Raw genomic sequence first — 9,997 nt, 5'->3', positions numbered from 1 at the left:
TCCATCACTATTAAGCTTTCCTCCTGGTTCAGAGTAACGCGCCTCAGAAGCAAGGGCCCCTGGTACCACCAGCTACGGGGGAAGTCCTCAAAGCAGCTCGGATCTTTGCTCCTCAGAATGAAGAAACGGTTCTTCCAATTCTTAAGGGAGGAGGGCAGATCGGTGAAGAGCCCGCAATGAGGCTTCGCCTGAAAGAACCAGTGCTCGTCGTCCTTTCGGCGAGTTAGCCTGTGCAGTTCGACGAACACCTTAGCCGTAGGTCTGATTCCCTTAGCTCGGCATAGGCCTCGGAAGGCTACCAAGATCCGCCACGAGTTAGGGTGAACTTGAACAATGCACACTCGGTGAAGTTTTAGGACCTCCTTGTAGAAGTCATCCAGAGGAAATCGAAGACCGGCCTTTAACTGTTCCTCGTATACCATAACCCTGTCATTTTCTTCGAAGAAGTGATCGACACGAAGATCGCCGCGGCACTTAATGAGCTCGTACGAATCAGGCCGAATGTTGTATTCTTGGCTAAACGATTGTAGGTCGGTCTCTCGAAGGATCGACGGTAGCTCGTCTATAGGGAGAGTCTCCCTCCCTGAAGAAGGTCCATGCCTTGATGGTATGATCCGCCCCCGAGCTGGAACGGAGACCCTAGGAGGTTCTGGTTGTGTGCTTGGCCCGACCACCTCTTCTTCATCGAACGACCACGAAAACTGAATGGAAGGAGGGCTCGCCGCCCCCTGACCTTCGGCACCGCTCATTTTCAAGGAAAATAAAAAACTTAAGCTAGAAAGAAGATCAAAACCCTTACCGGAGTCTGATCGGCGTCGGAAGAACTTGAGGAAACGAGAGAACTTTGAGGTTGTGAGCAGGAGACTGAAAATGGAATGAGAGAACAACTGGCTGACCCCTCACCCCTATTTATACTAGTCCGAGCATTTAATGCTCACGAGGTTCCAGGCAGTGCATCGATTAACGGGATTTGCCAGCTGTTCTGACACGTTTCTCGAACGTTCCAAAGAGATCGGCATAATAAGTTGAATATTTTGAATAAAGGATCAGTTAAGAGTCGTTTTGTTAGGAACCGGATCGGACAAATGTATCAGAGATCGGAAAATAATTAATAAGATAACAATTGGCAAAATAAATTTTTATTTCCAAAAGATCGGATTACATCATTTGGGCGATCTCTGGGGATCGGATTACAATAAAGGTCTAACTACATCATTTGGGCGATCTCTAGGGATCGGATTACAAAAGATCGGATTACATCAAAAGGCCGATCTAAGGATCAGCAGAACATCCTATCTAAAAGGGCCCAAGTTTGTAACTGATCCCAAGGATGTCGCCGACCGGAGCTTAATCCGCTGTCGGAACACCCAATGTGGAGGGAAGCCGCTGTCGGAACACCCAATGTGATGAGAAGCCGAAAAACTTAGTTGAGCGACTCGAGATCGGCACAATCGAGGTCCGCAATACAGATCGGTCAATTGATCCAGTTCTCTCACCATCATCAGTTAAAGTCACTACGTTTATTTGATCACCGGGATCGTAAATTTTCAGTCGGTGAGTAAAGAAGTCCATCAGAAAAAGATCTAGGCCACAGTTGTAGCCGGAACTTCCACCGAAGCAGCTAGAACTAGGAAGTCAGAAGGAAGAGAGGAAATCAGATGAAGGAAATGTCTCACGCTGTGGGTATATATAGGGAAAATGAGCATTTATTCTTTGGCGTAAAACGGCTTAACGCCGGAATCGAGGGGCAATTAATGCTTTGACTGGACCAAACCTGAGAAAGGGAAAGATCAGGATAATAGATCGGAAAATGGGAGACCGGCATAAAAGATCGGAGAAAGAGCATATTAAAAGAGATCGGAAAAGGGAGGATCGGGAGGCAAAAAGAATAAGACAAATCTCAAATAACCGTCGTCAGAATCAGAGCCGAGGTAGTTAAAGCGTGACAGACGAGATCTCCACCGCACGCCTAAGAATCGCCCGCAATGCTGACAGGTGCCAGGGTATGTCATGACAGTCCTGTACATCTCAATCTCCACCGTTGATCTCACTTGTAAGGACGAACCCGGAACCCTTGGATCAAGAGAGAAGACGACAAGACCAGCGTCTTTCGCTCTTAGCCCTCAGATCGTTCCGGACGAGAAGATTTGGGACCGTTAGATTGAAAGAAGAAGAGGACAAATATTCTGAAGAGTGATCTCGGCCATTCATTTTGATTCTCTTTAATTCCTGAACATCCGATCATGTCCTTTGAAATCTTGACCCTCCGTCTCCCTCAAAATAAATCTTGACCCTTCATGGGGAGCACCCGATTCCTATAAATACCTGCATGAAAAACTGTTCAAAGGACGGAAAATATAGGCAAGAGGCAGTGACTATAGTGGAATAACTCTGAAACTTAATTCAGTTTGTTACTCTGCTATTTTGAGTTTTCATAGAAAAAACTTTGGAAACTAGTTTTCTGAAGTGTTTTCTTGCAAAAGGGATTCTGGAATACTGAAACTTTTCATTTTCAGTTCGTTCATTATCCTGTGACACTCCCACTTTCTGTCTCTGTTATCCTCTATTTCCATTCATATTATCTAAGCTCAACTCCACTCAAGCTTGGTTATTTTGACCTGTTTACATTTTAACAAAGAATACTTCATTTCGAGGCAAACCACAGTCCTCCGGCTGCCAACCTGCAATCTTGCTACTTTTTACGATTCTGTAGTTAGATCAATAGACTCGACTCCCTACAGGTCAGTGTTAATATCGCCATTTTATTAAGTCTAGCTCTCGTTTCACGTATTTCCTTTGTTCTCTTTCTTATGCCTGTTGTTTTCTTTAAGTTTGTGTCACGCTAAATAAAAAACAAAGCAAAAATATGTTCTAGTTTACTCCCGTGCTGGTTAACCCACACTTCCGTTAATCTTTATTATTTCTGAACGTAAGTCATCTAGTCCCGAGTTACGTAGAAACAGCTAGACAAAATGTAGGTAACTGTGTTTGAATCACTAGGCTGACGTAGAAGGCGATCCGGCAAAATGCCATAAGGCGGAATAAAAATCAAAACTCAGGTAAGTAAAAGGGTACAGATAGGATACTGATAAAGTGACCTTAGGGGAGATCAGCAAAATCCCGCATGACGCCCCTTATTTAGTCACAAAATGCCAACGAGTTAAAAGAAGTCTTATTTCGACCTTTGGCGCCTTTAAGTACCAGAACTCTTAAACTTAGGCTTTTAAGATATATAGCTGCGATCAAACATTAAAAAGAGATCGGAGGAGAGTTCTTATCCGGTCTCAACTCAAAATTTTAATAAACGTCTAGAGGAGATCGGAGGAGAGTTCTTATCCGGTCTCAACTCAAAAATTTTAATAAACATTAAAAGGAGATCAGAGGAGGGTTCTTATCCGATCTTTCCCCAAAATTTTAATAAATAACTTAAAAGAGATCGGAGGAGAGTTCTTATCCGATTCTCACACCAAATCTTAACCTGTACGTAAAATAATCCCAAAACCAAGATGATTCGCGACACCAACTCACTAAGGCTGTCTCATTTACTTATGTATCTGGGTAATCCGAATTTAGTGAAAGATCCAATATTCCTTTTACTAAAAGGACTAACATTCCCATTCAAGCCCTCCTAACCAATTTATAAAGAACGCCAAAATTAAATCTACTTACCCTTATTAAGGGACGAGGTGGGGTGCCTAACACCTTCCCCACCCGTTTACGGACTCCGAACCTAGAATCTCTGTCTTGAAGTGGTTTCATTTTTCCTCCAAATGGTTTTCTTTAGTTTCCCTCAAAACTAAGGTGGCGACTCCTCACTCCTTCCCACTTCGGTGAGTGATCGTCTAGGCGACCGCAAAACCCCTTGCGACAATAGGTAGTTTGAGTTTGATACTGCTTTCATACTTGTACTGTGTATGGGTATATGGGCATGTGTTGGCTCCTACTAGTTATATATGGAGGTAGGTGTTGATCAAGATGGAATCTGTTCCTCTAAGTAAATAGAGATAAAATCCTATGTTCATTTAATTGTTCTTGATGTTTCAAGTTCTGGCGGAGACAGATAGATTTATTGAGAAAGAGTTTACGATGAGAAAATCTTTTAATCAAGAACTGGAATTAAAAGAGAACATAATATTCATAGCAAATGGAGTTTGACATAAACCATGACTCCGACTTGAGTTGGGATTTTATGTGAGAGATTTTAGTGCATGATAACATATGATTATAGGTTCATTTAAGGTAAACCTTATTACTAATTGGGTGGCCATGGCATGCTATGCTAGGTGTTAACCATGGTCTATGAGGATAAAATGATTTAGAGAAATCATTTATGGTAAGAAAGAGTTCTGATGATATTAAGAGTTGATATCATGTCTCATTGCCAATTAGTGATGAGCCTAGTAAGTCACACACATACACAAGTTATCACCTATTTAAATATGATTTAATTAATTAATTAAAGAGTTTAATTGATTAATTAAATAGGTTTGGTTGCAATTAAATTGCAAAGTCCCTAGCATGACTTGAAACTAAATCTAGATTATTGGATGTGTAGTATAAATTAAATTTATATTTAAAGTGTTTAAATATGAATTTAATTAATGAGAAATTAATTAATAGAGATTAATTAATTAATTTATATTTGATATAAATTAATTAGAAGAAGAAAAATAATTATTTTGGGTTGAGAACTCAAAATTAAGACACAGGGGCATTTTGGTCATTTTGCAGTGTGACACGTGGCACCATGAGATGGTGACACATGGGATTACACATAAGCTTGCCAAATGTTTTTTAATCATGTAAGATGATTAAAATCAAGATTAAATATAGGTTTGACACTTGGCACAATGTGATTGGGTCACTTAAACCTAGAGCTAATCAAAGGGTGACATGTGGCAAGGGTTTAATGTGTTAACCTAGCTATTTAAGTGTTGTTATGAGAAAATAAAAGACAACCAGCAGCCACACTCCTTTGTCACGCCACTTTGAGGGTTTTCATCTCTTCTTCTTCATCTCTTATCAATTCAAAGAGATTAGCCATCAATCTCTTGAATTAAGAACACTAGAAATTGTTTCTAGTGTCCTGTTCACATCTTTAATCTCTTAAAAGGCAGAACTTGATTTTCTAATTAATAGAAAAAGCTTTAGAAGCTATTCAAGGGCTGCCATAGGTGTTCTTGGTGTGGACAAGCTAGAGGGACAACATCTGGTGTCCTGAAGACGAATCTCAAAGCGCAGGACATTGCGGTTGCATCAAGAGGTTAGTGTAATCATTCTTGATTTAATCTAGGGTTCTAAAATTAATCTGATTAATTTTAAAATCTTAAATGGTAAATACAGATCCAAAAACATATTAAAAGAGTTTTAATATGTTGTTTATCATTGAAATCAAATAGATAAAAATAAATCTTGCATGATGCATGTGACCCTAGGTGAAAATTTTTGAATTCAATGGTATAAACTTGTGTTTTTCACGCTTCCGTTCCTTCAATTGGTATCAGAGCCACTATATTTGCCATTTAGATTGATGTTTATATGATTTAATTGTGTGTTTGATCATGAGATCAAGAGTTTATTGCTGGTTGCAAAGTCAAAGTGGCGGCACAAATGATGAACACCATGGTGTGCATGGTTGATGCATCACAATGGTGTGCAAAGGTAAATGGATGGTAAATGTGCAATTGTTGTATGATTTAAGATCCATTTTATGTCTAATTAAATTGTTTAATTAGAATTTTTATCACACAATTAAATTATGATTCAAATCAGAATTTTAAAAATTGTTTGAATGTGATTCAAATCTGAATTTTAAAAGTTGTTTGAATGTGATTCAAATCTGAATTTTTAAAGTTGTTTGAATCATATTTAAATCTGATTTTTTGAAATTGATTAAATAAAATTCAAATATGATTTTTTAAAAATTATTTGAATGTGATTCAAATCTGATTTTTTTAAAAAATGTTTGAATGTGATTCAAATCTGAATTTTTAAAGTTGTTTGAATGTGATTCAAATCTGAATTTTTAAATTTGTTTGAATGAGATTCAAATCTGAATTTTTAAATTTATTTGAATCATATTCAAATCTGAATTTTTAAGTTGAATATGAGATATTCAATTTAATTTAAGTATGTATGTTTTATTTAATTGTTAAATAGTGATATGCATGATGGATGATCATGGACTATAAAAGACCAATGTGATTGGATTTATTTCTTTTATGTTTCTTTGGGATTGTAAATTAATTAATTTATTTTAATTTATTTTGGGCATGTATTATTAAGTTTGTAATAATTTTTGGGTTGTAATTTCATTTATTTAAGTTCTTGTAAATTCACCTTGGTATGCCAAGGATTACTATGTAATATAGGATTGCAAGAAGTTCAAGGAGGTCAAGAGCATTGGTGGGACCAGTGGGAGGAATTCAAGATCAAGTGTTGATTATGTACTCCTTCAGCAACTCTTGTAAAATAAATGAATGAAATGCACCTAGGAATGCCCTGATTCAATTCTTGGTGGCTCAGAATTGAATCCCTTAGAAAGTCCATGATCATACCATATTTACTGCTTATCCATGAATGCATGAGATGTATGGGAATGTATGCAATTATATGATATATGCATGCTAAATGGATAATGTGCAAAGTGAGACCTTAATAGTAATTAGAATGACCATAAAATCTTCCAAACAAATGATTAAGTTGAAAATGCTATAATTAAAGTAATTATAACATAGGCCCTCCATTGGGGCAATTATTTTAAGAAATTTTAAATAGTTGCATAAGATGCAATTTATTTAAGAGATTTTCTTAAGAATAATTGTTAAGCATGAGATGTTGTAAATATGTAAATGGTTTAGTGGCCAATATTGGATGTACCTGAGGACATTAAAATTATTTGCATAATTACTGGCTCAATGGGATCAACTTAACTAATGCAAGATAAGTCAATAATGGATGTACCTGAGATTTTGAGCATTAGGGGCTAGGTAAAGAATTGAACCTCACATGAGATGTGATGGGCAAAGAGTTGCTCACTTATAGTTTATTGTAATTCCAATAATGGATGTACCTGAGGATGATCAATAGAATTATAAGAATTCAATCACCCACTAGAAATCCATCCAACTAGGATTTTCATTTTCTACTTTGGAAGTGTAGGATTCGCTAAGTTAGTGGGAGGACCAATTTGATTAAAAGACCATAATCATTTTGGTTAATTACATGATACATTTACTAATTAATCTGGTTATTTTCTGCAGTTAATTTTCTGATAAAAATGATCACAAAACAACCACCACCATCCAATATCCTTGCAAGCATACTTGATCACAATAGGTTGACAGGACCTAATCATGCGATTGGCTAAGAAATTTGAAACTTGTCCTGAACCTTGAACATATAGGATATGTTCTAGATTCAAATGTTCCTGGTCCCTTACCTCCAAAGGCCACACAAGAGGAACATGAAACTTTGGACAAGTGGAAGGAGCATGATATGAGAGCTAAGTGTTACATGCTTGCTTCAATGAGTAATGAGTTACAGAAGCAACATGAGAACATGCAGAGTGCGAGTGAGATCCTCCTTCACCTACAAGAGTTGTATGGTGAGCACAGCAGGAATGCTAGGTATGAGATATCTAGGCAGCTGTTCCGCATAAGGATGTCTGAGGGACAGAATGTTGGGGATCATGTCCACAAGATGATTCGGCTGATTAAGCAGTTGAAATATCTTGACTTCAACATGGATTTCCAACTACAGACGGATTTGATCCTTGATCCCTTCACAGGTCTTTTGGGAAATTTTGTGACAAATTTCCATATGACTCAACAGGAATGCACCTTAGCTGGTTTACTCAACATGCTAGTTATTGCCCAAAAGAATATGCCAGGCAATAAAGGAAAAGAGGTAGCTTTGGTTGCATTTTCTTTTGCTGGAAAGTCCAATAAGAAGAAGGGCAATAAGAAAAAGAAACCTCAGATTCCTGGTCCTTCTAAGAAAATAGCTAAACAGAAAAGGAAGACTAAAGCTGATGAAGGCAAAGGAAAGTGTTTCCACTGCCAACAGGAAAGTGTTTCCATTGCCAATAAGAAAGTGTTTCCATTACCAGTAAGAAAGTGTTTCCACTGGTTAGAGTATAGCAATCTAAATGAAAACAATGCCGTGGTGAAAAACAACTCAAGTTCAAAATATATTTGGCACTTAAGGTTATGTCATGTTGCAGAAGATAGGATTACAAAATTGGAGAAAATGGGGATTCTATCCTTATTGGACTCTGAGCCTACTTCAACTTGTGAATCTTACCTTCAGGGCAAAATGACTAGATCACCCTTTGTTGGACAGGGGCTAAGAGCTAAAAATATTTTGGAGCTAATACATAGTGATGTATGTGGTCCATTTAAAGAAATGGCTAGAGGGGGCTTTCATTATTTTATTACCTTTACTGATGATAAATCAAGGTTTGGGTATTTGTATTTGATGAAATACAAACATGAATCTTTTGAAAAGTTCAAAGAATTTAAATCTGAAGTAGAAAATCAAACAGGAAAGAATATTAAAGCTCTTCGATCAGATCGTGGAGGTGAATATTTGAGTACTGAATTTCATGAATACTTGAGAGAGCATGGCATTGTTTCTCAGCTGACTCCTCCAGAACGCATACGGTGAATGGTGTATCCGAAGGAGAAATCGTACCCTATTGGATATGGTACGTAGTATGATGAGCTATACTGATATGCCAATCTCCTTTTGGGGATTTGCATTAGAATCAGCTTTGTATATTCTAAATAGGATTCCATCAAAATCAGTTTCTTCCACACCTTATGAGATATGGCATGGAAGAAAACCAAGTCTTAAGCATGTTAAGATTTGGGGTTGTCGACAAATTATATCAAAAGTGAATCTTGATAAATTGGAGACCGGATCGAGAAAAGGTCGATTTGTTGGATATCCAAAAGATAGTTTTGGATATTATTTTTATTTGCCTACTTCACAAAAGGTTGTGATAAGTAGAGATGCCACATTTCTTGAACAACAGTTTGTTCAAGAAGGAGGCAAAGGAAGGCAAATAGAGTTAGAATTGGAGAATTCTGACCAACCAATGCATCAGGATGGATATAGATCCATCTAGTCAACCAATACCCGTTGATGAAACATCTACAATTTGTTCCTCGTAGAATAACCAGGTATCTCATCCACGGTGAGATATGGTTTTCTTTATGAAGAAGAACAAGAGTTGTCTACTCATGAAGAAGTAGATCATGGAGATGATCCACTTACCTATGAAGAAGCTATATCAGATATAGACTCTTCAAAATGGATTGATGCTATGAAATCCGAGATTGATTCCATGTATAAGAATCAAGTTTGGGATCTTATTGACCCACCTGAAGGTATTGTACCTATAAGGAACAAATGGGTTTTCAAGAAGAAAATTGGTTCTGATGGAAAGGTAGAGACCTATAAGGCAAGGCTAGTAGCGAAAGGGTTTCGCCAAAGGCAAGGAATCGACTATGAGGAGACTTTCTCACCTGTTGCCATGCTTAAATCAATTAGGATTTTATTAGCAATAGCTGCGTACTATGATTATGAGATTTGGCAGATGGATGTCAAAACAGCTTTTCTCAATGGATACGTTGAAGAAAACATTTTCATGGAACAACCTAGAGGATTTGAATCCCAAGATGGTTCCAAGGTATGCAAGCTAAAGCAATCCATTTATGGGTTGAAACAAGCTTCGAGGAGTTGGAACATCCGTTTTGATGAAGCCATTAAATCCTTTGGTTTTATCAAAAATGAGGATGAGCCATGTGTATATAAGAAGGTTAGTGATGCTATCACTTTCCTTGTCTTATATGTGAATGACATACTATTGATGGGTAATGACACAGGTATGTTGACAACTATAAAGGTATGGTTGTCAAATACATTCTCCATGAAAGACTTAGGGGAGGCAACCTATATTCTTGGGATTCGCATCTATAGAGATAAAGCGAAA

The sequence above is a fragment of the Hevea brasiliensis genome, chromosome 1, assembly GCF_030052815.1.
Source record: "Hevea brasiliensis isolate MT/VB/25A 57/8 chromosome 1, ASM3005281v1, whole genome shotgun sequence".
Taxonomy (NCBI): domain Eukaryota; kingdom Viridiplantae; phylum Streptophyta; class Magnoliopsida; order Malpighiales; family Euphorbiaceae; genus Hevea; species Hevea brasiliensis.
The sequence above is the reverse complement of the archived record's forward strand: the minus strand, read 5'-3'. Positions refer to the sequence as shown.